Raw genomic sequence first — 10,357 nt, forward strand, 5'->3', positions numbered from 1 at the left:
TTTGGATGCTTAATCCGCATGGTCATGCGGATATGCATATCATTAAGTCCCCCCAGTTCGATGTTATATACGATTGAAAATTAGTGTATGACGTCGAACTAGCAAGAAAACTTATACACATAATGAACCATAAAATTCCTTGGACCAAATGAACGTACTTAATATTTTATTTGAATGCCTAGTTGGATTCCAATTATAACCAGATAGTGCATAAGATTATTTAAATATATATGCGTAACTAGATACTGTATTAGCATTAAATGCAATGTATGTGTGCAGTCACTAAACTGTCTTTTCGGCTGCATTTCCTGCACCTGAGGTGACAAATGTCACTGTTTACCGAAAAGGTATTGATTGTAATTATGCAACCGCCTGATAATGCTAACATGCACCGGGCATCTTAACAAAGTGTTTAGCTTAAGGTTGACACACGTGTACGGTTGTGATTACACCATTGTTATTTTTTGACTTATGTATTTTCTCTATAAATAGGGCTTTGGCATATTTCATCTCGCAATCTTTTCCATTTACAGTCATTCAAGTCTTTCCATCTTCTCTACCAGAAAAACCCTTTTTACAAATTACCTGATCGTAAAAATGAAATGTCCCGTTCTTATTGATTAAAAACGTTCCATATTAATTGATTTCGTTGCGTAGTTTTGACCTCTATATGAGACGTTTTTCAAAGACTACATTCATTTTAAAACAAACCATAACCTTTATTTCATCAATAAAGGTTTAAAAAGCTTTACGTAGATTATCAAATAATGATAATCTAAAATATCCTGTTTACACACGACTATTACATAATGGTTTACAATACAAATATGTTACAGCGAAATAAGTTTCTTGAATGCAGTTTTTACACAATATCATACAAGCATGGACTCCAAATCTTGTCCTTATTTAAGTATGCGACAGTGGAAGCTCTTAATAATCACCTGAGAATAAACATGCTTAAAACGTCAACAAAAATGTTGGTGAGTTATAGGTTTAACCTATATATATCAAATCGTAACAATAGACCACAAGATTTCATATTTCAATATACATCCCATACATAGAGATAAAAATCATTCATATGGTGAACACCTGGTAACCGAAATTAACAAGATGCATATATAAGAATATCCCCATCATTCCGGGACACCCTTCGGATATGATATAAATTTCGAAGTACTAAAGCATCCGGTACTTTGGATGGGGTTTGTTAGGCCCAATAGATCTATCTTTAGGATTCGCGTCAATTAGGGTTTCTGCTCCCTAATTCTTAGATTACCAGACTTAATAATATTATGTAATAGTCGTGTGTAAACAGGATATTTTAGATTATCATTATTTGATAATCTACGTAAAGCTTTTTAAACCTTTATTGATGAAATAAAGGTTATGGTTTGTTTTAAAATGAATGCAGTCTTTGAAAAACGTCTCATATAGAGGTCAAAACCTCGCAACGAAATCAATTAATATGGAACGTTTTTAATCAATAAGAAAGGGACATTTCATTTTTACGATCAGATAATTTGTAAAAAGGGTTTTTCTGGCAGAGAAGATGGAAAGACTTGAATGACTGTAAATGGAAAAGATTGGAGATGAAATATGTCAAAGCCCTATTTATAGAGAAAATACATAAGTCAAAAAATAACAATGGTGTAAGCACAACCGTACACGTGTGTCAATCTTAAGCTAAACACTTTGTTAAGATGCCTGGTGCATGTTAGCATTATCAGGCGGTTGCATAATTACAATCAATACCTTTTCGGTAAACAGTGACAGTTGTCACCTCGGGTGCAGGAAATGCAGCCGAAAAGACAATTTAGTGACTGCACGCATACATTGCATTTAATGCTAATACAGTATCCAGTTATGCATATATATTTAAATAATCTTATGCACTATCTGGTTACAATACAAATATGTTACAACGAAATAAGTTTCTTGAATACAGTTTTTACACAATATCATACAAGCATGGACTCCAAATCTTGTCCTTATTTAAGTATGCGACAGCGGAAGCTCTTAATAATCACCTGAGAATATACATGCTTAAAACGTCAACAAAAATGTTGGTGAGTTATAGGTTTAACCTATATATATCAAATTGTAACAATAGACCACAAGATTTCATATTTCAATATACATCCCATACATAGAGATAAAAATCATTCATATGGTGAACACCTGGTAATCGACATTAACAAGATGCATATATAAGAATATCACCATCATTCTGGGACACCCTTCGGATATGATATAAATTTCGAAGTACTAAAGCATCCGGTACTTTGGATGGGGTTTGTTCGGCCCAATAGATCTATCTTTAAGATTCGCGTCAATTAGGGTGTCTGTTCCCTAATTCTTAGATTGCCAGACTTAATAAAAAGGGGCATATTCGATTTCGATAATTCAACCATAGAATGTAGTTTCACGTACTTGTGTCTATTTTGTAAATCATTTATAAAACCTGCATGTATTCTCATCCCAAAAGTATTAGATTTTAAAAGTGGGACTATAACTCACTTTCACAGATTTTTACTTCGTCGGGAAGTAAGACTTGGCCACTGGTCGATTCACAAACCTATAACAAATATGTACATATATATCAAAGTATATTCAAAATATATTTACAACACTTTTAATACATTTTGATGTTTTAAGTTTATTAAGTCAGCTGTCCTCGTTAGTAACCTACAACTAGTTGTCCACAGTTAGATGTACAGAAATAAATCGATATATATTATCTTGAATCAATCCACGACCCAGTGTATATACGTCTCAGGCTAGATCACAACTCAAAGTATATATATTTTTGGAATCAACCTCAACCCTGTATAGCTAACTCCAACATTACTGGATATAGAGTGTCTATGGTTGTTCCAAATTATATATATACATGGGTTGATATGATATGTCAAAACATTTGCATACGTGTCTATGGTATCCTAAGATTACATAATATATTAGAATACATGTACAATATAATATAAGTTAGCTAGGATATGATTTGTATAGAAATGTTAATATTTCCCGTAGCTACAAAAATCAAAAAATATCCAATCTTGTTTTACCCATAACTTCTTCATTTTAAATCCGTTTTGAGTGAATCAAATTGCTATGGTTTCATATTGAACTCTATTTTATGAATTTAAACAGAAAAAGTATAGGTTTATAGTCAGAAATATAAGTTACGAGTCGTTTTTGTAAGAGGTAGTCATTTGAGTCGAAAGAACGACGTCTTGATGACCATTTTGAAAAACAAACTTCCACTTTGAGTTTAACCATGATTTTTGGATATAGTTTCATGTTCATAAGAAAAATCATTTTCCCAGAAGAACAACTTTTAAATCAAAGTTTATCATAGTTTTTAATTATCAAACCCAAAACAGCCCGCGGTGTTACTACGACGGCGTATGTCCAGTTTTACGGTATTTTTCATGTTTCCAGGTTTTAAATCATTAAGTTAGCATATCATATATATATATAGAACATGTGTTTAGTTGATTTTAAAAGTCAAGTTAGAAGGATTAACTTTTGTTTGCGAACAAGTTTAGAATTAACTAAACTATGTTCTAGTGATTTCAAGTTTAAACCTTCGAATAAGATAGCTTTATATGTATGAATCGAATGATATTATGAACATCATTACTACCTAAAGTTTTGTGGATAAACCTATTGGAAAAGAGACAAATGGATCTAGATTCAAAGGATCTTGGATGGCTTGAAAGTTCTTGAAGTAGAATCATGACACGAAAACAAGTTCAAGTAAGATTTCCACTCGAAATAAGATTGTTATAGTTATAGAAATTGAATCAAAGTTTGAATATGAGTATTACCTTATATTAGAAAGATATCTTACTGTAAATAAGAAAGATTTCTTGAGGTTGGATGATCACTTTACAAGATTGGAAGTAAGCTAGCAAACTTGGAAGTATTCTTGATTTTATGAAACTAGAACTTGTAGAATTTATGAAGAACACTTAGAACTTGAAGATAGAACTTGAGAGAGATCAATTAGATGAAGAAAATTGAAGAATGAAAGTGTTTGTAGGTGTTTTTGGTCATTGGTGTATGGATTAGATATAAAGGATATGTAATTTTGTTTTCATGTAAATAAGTCATGAATGATTACTCATATTTTTGTAATTTTATGAGATATTTCATGCTAGTTGCCAAATGATGGTTCCCACATGTGTTAGGTGACTCACATGGGCTGTTAAGAGCTAATCATTGGAGTGTTTATATGATAGTGCTCCAAATGAACATATATTTAGTAGCAATATCCTCCCAATATGTAAATTATTTAGTTGTAATTGTCCTATTTTAAGTTGTAATCGTGTATATTAAATAAGTGCGAAGACAAAAGGCGAAAACGAAGATTTGAAGACGCAAACATCCAAAAAGCTCAAATGTACAAGATACAGTCCAAGTTGTTCAAATTATTGATGAAGAACGTCTAAAAAAGACAAGAGTACAAGTTACAAAACGCAAAGCACAAGATATTAAATTGTACGCAAGGACGTTCGAAAATCCGGAATCGGGACATGAGTCAACTATCAACGCCCGACGCAACGGACTAAAAATTACAAGTCTACTATGCACACGAATATAATATAATATATAAATAATTATATTAATTATTTATATTTTATATTTATATATAAATTATGTCGACAAGCAAGGTTCCAAAATTATGTGAGCTGGATTTTCAAACTCCACGACTCGCGGAGTTTGCAGGCTTAAAACTCCACGACTCGCGGAGCTGTCAGAAATCAAAACGCCTATAAAAGGCCGTGCATTCTGCCGAGTAAAAATATAATAAATAATAATAATAATACTCTGTAATAAATAATAAATAAATATATATATATATATATATATATATATATATATATATATATATATATATATATATATATATATATATATATATATATATATATATATATAGTATAGGGTAGTTTTATATTAGATTAGTTCGGGTTATGTAAAGGTTATTTTAAGGGTTTTTGAAGTCGAAATTCTGTCCGTGTAACACTACGCGATAAATACTCAATGTAAGTTATGTTCTCCTTTTTAAATTAATGTCTCGTAGCCAAGTTATTATTATGCTTATTTAAACCGAAGTAATCATGATGTTGGGCTAATTACTAAAATTGGGTAATTGGGTTTTGTACCATAATTGGGGTTTGGATAAAAGAACGACACTTGTGGAAATTAGACTATGGACTATTAATGGGTTTTATATTAACTAAACAATACCTTTTTAATTTAATATACAAACTTATAATTTGACGTATTTATATATAACCACATACGCTTGACTGGGTACGGTGGGCGGGATATCTATAAATACCAATAATTATTCATTTTACCGGACACGGAACTGGATTAATAGTTAATAGACTTGTTGAAAAAGGGGTGAATTACATTCAAGGGTAATTGGTGTAATTGTTAACAAAGTAGTAAAACCTTGGTTTACACGCAGTCGATAACCTGGTGTATTCATTAAACAAAGTATTAAAACCTTGTTACAATTCGAATCCCCAATTAGTTGGAATATTTGACTTCGGGAATAAGAATAATTTGACGAAGGCTTTCACTCTTTATATTTATGACTGATGGACTATTATGGACAAATCCGTATGGACATATTAAATAATCCAGGACAAAGAACAATTAACCCATGGGAATAAACTAAAATCAACACGTCAACCATCATGGTTATGGAAGTTTAAATAAGCATAATATATTTTATTTCATATTTCCTCGTACTTTTATTTATTGTCATTTTAATTATTGTTATTTATTTTATATTGTTAGTTAAATATCGACATTTACTTTACGCTTCGCTTAAAATATAAATCGACAAACCGGTCATTAAACGGTAAAACCCCCTTTTATATATTATTAATATAATATATTTTGTACGAATATAATTGTTTAAAATATAGTGTGAAATAAGCCAGCTCCCTGTGGAATGAACCGGAATTACTAAAAACTACACTACTCTACGATTAGGTACACTGCCTATAGTGTTGTAGCAAGGTTTAGGTATATCCCATTTGTAAATAAATAATTAAAACTTGTGTAATAATTTGTAACGTATTTCATAGTAAAATATAGTACTATCACGTACCCCTTAGCTTTAACATCAATATACTAATAGTACATACATCTAAAAGTTGTGTATTGTACGAGTACAAATACGGGTGCATACGAGTAGAATTGTTGATGAAACTGAACGAGGATGTAATTGTAAGCATTTTTGTTAAGTAGAAATATTTTGATAGGTGTCTTGAAGTCTTTCAAAAGTGTATGAATACATATTAAAACACTACATGTATATACATTTTAACTGAGTCGTTAAGTCATCGTTAGTCGTTACATGTAAGTGTTGTTTTGAAACCTTTAGGTTAACGATCTTGTTAAATGCTGTTAACCCAATGTTTATAATATCAAATGATATTTTAAATTATTATATTATCATGATATTATGATGTACGAATATCTCTTAATATGATATATATACATTAAATGTCGTTACAACGATAATCGTTACATATATGTCTCGTTTCAAAATCATTAAGTTAGTAGTCTTGTTTTTACATATGTAGTTCATTGTTAATATACTTAATGATATGTTTACTTATCATAATATCATGTTAACTATATAATATATATGTCATCATATAGTTTTTACAAGTTTTAACGTTCGTGAATCACCGGTCAACTTGGGTGGTCAGTTGTCTATATGAAACCTATTTCAATTTATCAAGTCTTAACAAGTTTAATTGCTTAACATGTTGGAAACACTTAATCATGTAAATAACAATTTTATTTAATATATATATATAAACATGGAAAAGTTCGGGTCACTACAGTACCTACCCGGTAAATAAATTTCGTCCCGAAATTTTAAGCAGTTGGAGGTGTTGACGTATCTTCTGGAAATAAATGCGAGTATTTCTTCTTCATCTGATCTTCTCATTCCCAGGTGAACTCAGGTCCTCTACAAGCATTCCATTGAACCTTAACAATTGGCATCTTGTTTTGCTTAAGTCTTTTAACCTCACGATCCATTATTTCGATGGGTTCTTCGATGAATTGAAGATTTTCGTTGATTTGGATTTCATCTAACGGAATAGTGAGATCTTCTTTAGCAAAACATTTCTTTAAATTCAAGACGTGGAAAGTGTTATGTACAGTCACGAGTTGTTGAGGTAACTCAAGTCGGTAAGCTACTGGTTCGACACGATCAATAATCTTGAATGGTCCAATATACCTTGGATTTAATTTCCCTCGTTTACCAAATCGAACAACGCCTTTCCAAGGTGCAACTTTAAGCATGACCATCTCTCCAATTTCAAATTCTATATCTTTTCTTTTAATGTCAGCGTAGCTCTTTTGTCAACTTTGGGCGGTTTTCAACCGTTGTTGAATTTGGATGATCTTCTCGGTAGTTTCTTGTATTATCTCCGGACCCGTAATCTATCTATCCCCCACTTCACTCCATTAAATCGGAGACCTGAACTTTCTACCATAAAGTGCTTCAAACTGCGCCATCTCAATGCTTGAATGGTAGCTGTTGTTGTAGGAAAATTCTGCTAACGGTAGATGTCGATCCCAACTATTTCCAAAATCAATAACACATGCTCGTAGCATGTCTTCAAGCGTTTGTATCATCCTTTCGCTCTGCCCATCAGTTTGTGGATGATAGGCAGTACTCATGTTTAGACGAGTTCCTAATGCTTGCTGTAATGTCTGCCAGAATCTTGAAATAAATCTGCCATCCCTATCAGAGATAATAGAGATTGGTATTCCATGTCTGGAGACGACTTCCTTCAAATACAATCGTGCTAACTTCTCCATCTTGTCATTTTCTCTTATTGGCAGGAAGTGTGCTGATTTGGTGAGACGATCAACTATTACCCAAATAGTATCAAAACCACTTGCAGTCCTTGGCAACTTAGTGAAGAAATCCATGGTAATGTTTTCCCATTTCCATTCCTGGATTTCGAGTTGTTGAATCAGACCTGATGGTTTCTGATGCTCAGCTTTGACCTTAGAACACGTCAAACATTCTCCTACGTATTTAGCAACATCGGCTTTAATACCCGGCCACCAAAAATGTTTCTTGAGATCCTTGTACATCTTCTCCGTTCCAGGATGTATTTAGTATCTGGTTTTATGAGCTTCTCTAAGTACCATTTCTCTCATATCTCCAAATTTTGGTACCCAAATCCTTTCAGCCCTATACCGGGTTCCGTCTTCCCGAATATTAAGATGCTTCTCCGATCCTTTGGGTATTTCATCCTTTAAATTTCCCTCTTTTAAAATTCCTTGTTGCGCCTCCTTTATTTGAGTAGTAAGGTTATTGTGAATCATTATATTCATAGATTTTACTCGAATGGGTTCTCTATCCTTCCTGCTTAAGGCGTCGGCTACCACATTTGCCTTCCCCGGGTGGTAACGAATCTCAAAGTTGTAATCATTCAATAATTCAATCCACCTACGCTGCCTCATATTCAATTGTTTCTGATTAAATATGTGTTGAAGACTTTTGTGGTCGGTATATATAATACTTTTGACCCCATATAAGTAGTGCCTCCAAGTCTTTAATGCAAAAAAAACCGCGCCTAATTCCAAATCATGCGTCGTATAATTTTGTTCGTGAATCTTCAATTGTCTAGACGAATAAGCAATTACTTTCATTTGTTGCATTAATAAACAACCGAGACCTTGCTTTGAGGCGTCACAATATATCACAAAATCATCATTCCCTTCAGGTAATGACAATATAGGTGCCGTAGTTAACTTTTTCTTCAATAACTGAAACGGTTTCTCTTGTTCATCCTTCCATTCAAATTTCTTCCCTTTATGCGTTAATGCAGTCAAGGGTTTTGCTATTCTGGAAAAGTCTTGGATGAACCTTCTGTTGTAACCAGCTAGTCCTAAAAACTGGCGTATGTGTTTCGGAGTTTTCGGGGTTTTCCACTTTTCAACAGTTTCTATCTTTGCCGGATCCACCTTAATACCTTCTTTGTTCACTATGTGACCGAGGAATTGAACTTCTTTCCACCAAAATGCACACTTTGAAAACTTAGCGTACAATTCTTCCTTCCTCAATACTTCTAACACCTTTCTCAAATGTTCACCGTGTTCTTGGTCATTCTTTGAGTAAATAAGTATGTCATCAATGAAAACAATGACAAACTTGTCAAGGTATGGTCCACACACTTGGTTCATAAGGTCCATGAACATAGCTGGTGCATTAGTTAAACCAAACAGCATGACCATAAACTCGTAATGACCGTAACGTGTTCTGAAAGCAGTCTTTGGAATATCATCTTCTTTCACCAGCATTTGATGATACCCGGAATGTAAGTCAATCTTTGAATAAAAAGATGAGCCTTGTAGTTGATCAAATAAGTCGTCGATTCTCGGTAGTGGGTAGCGGTTCTTGATGGTAAGTTTGTTCAACTCTCGGTAGTCGATACACAACCTGAATGTACCATCTTTGTTCTTGACAAACAAAACAGGAGCTCCCCACGGTGATGTGCTTGGTCGAATGAAACCACGCTCTAAAAGTTCTTGTAATTGGCTCTGAAGTTCCTTCATTTCGCTAGGTGCGAGTCTGTATGGAGAACGAGCTATTGGTGCATCTCCCGGTACAAGGTCTATTTGAAATTCAACGGATCGGTGTGGAGGTAGTCCCGGTAATTCTTTCAGAAATACATCGGGAAATTCTTTTGCGATGGAAATATCATTGATATTCTTTTCTTCGGATTTGACTTTCTCGACGTGTGCTAGCACAGCATAGAAACCTTTTCTTATTAGTTTTTTTGCCTTCTGGTAACTAATAAGATTTAACTTTGCGTTGCTCTTTTCTCCGTACACCATTAAGGGTTTTCCTTTTTCTCGTATAATGCGAATTGCATTTTTGTAACAAACGATCTCTGCTTTCACTTCTTTCAACCAGTCCATACCGATTATCACATCAAAACTCCCTAACTCTACTGGTATCAAGTCAACCTTAAATGTTTCGCTAACTAGTTTAATTTCTCGATTCCGACATATATTATCTGCTGAAATTAATTTACCATTTGCTAATTCGAGTAAAAATTTACTATCCAAAGGCGTCAATGGGCAACTTAATTTAGCACAAAATTCTCTACTCATATAGCTTCTATCCGCACCTGAATCAAATAAAACATAAGCAGATTTATCGTCAATAAGAAACGTACCCGTAACTAGCTCCGGGTCTTCCTGTGCCTCTACCGCATTAAAATTGAAAACTCTTCTGCGGCCTTGTTCATTCGTGTTCTCCTGGTTCGGGCAATTTCTAATAATGTGGCCC

This window comes from Rutidosis leptorrhynchoides, chromosome 11, assembly GCF_046630445.1.
Source record: "Rutidosis leptorrhynchoides isolate AG116_Rl617_1_P2 chromosome 11, CSIRO_AGI_Rlap_v1, whole genome shotgun sequence".
NCBI classification, from domain to species: domain Eukaryota; kingdom Viridiplantae; phylum Streptophyta; class Magnoliopsida; order Asterales; family Asteraceae; genus Rutidosis; species Rutidosis leptorrhynchoides.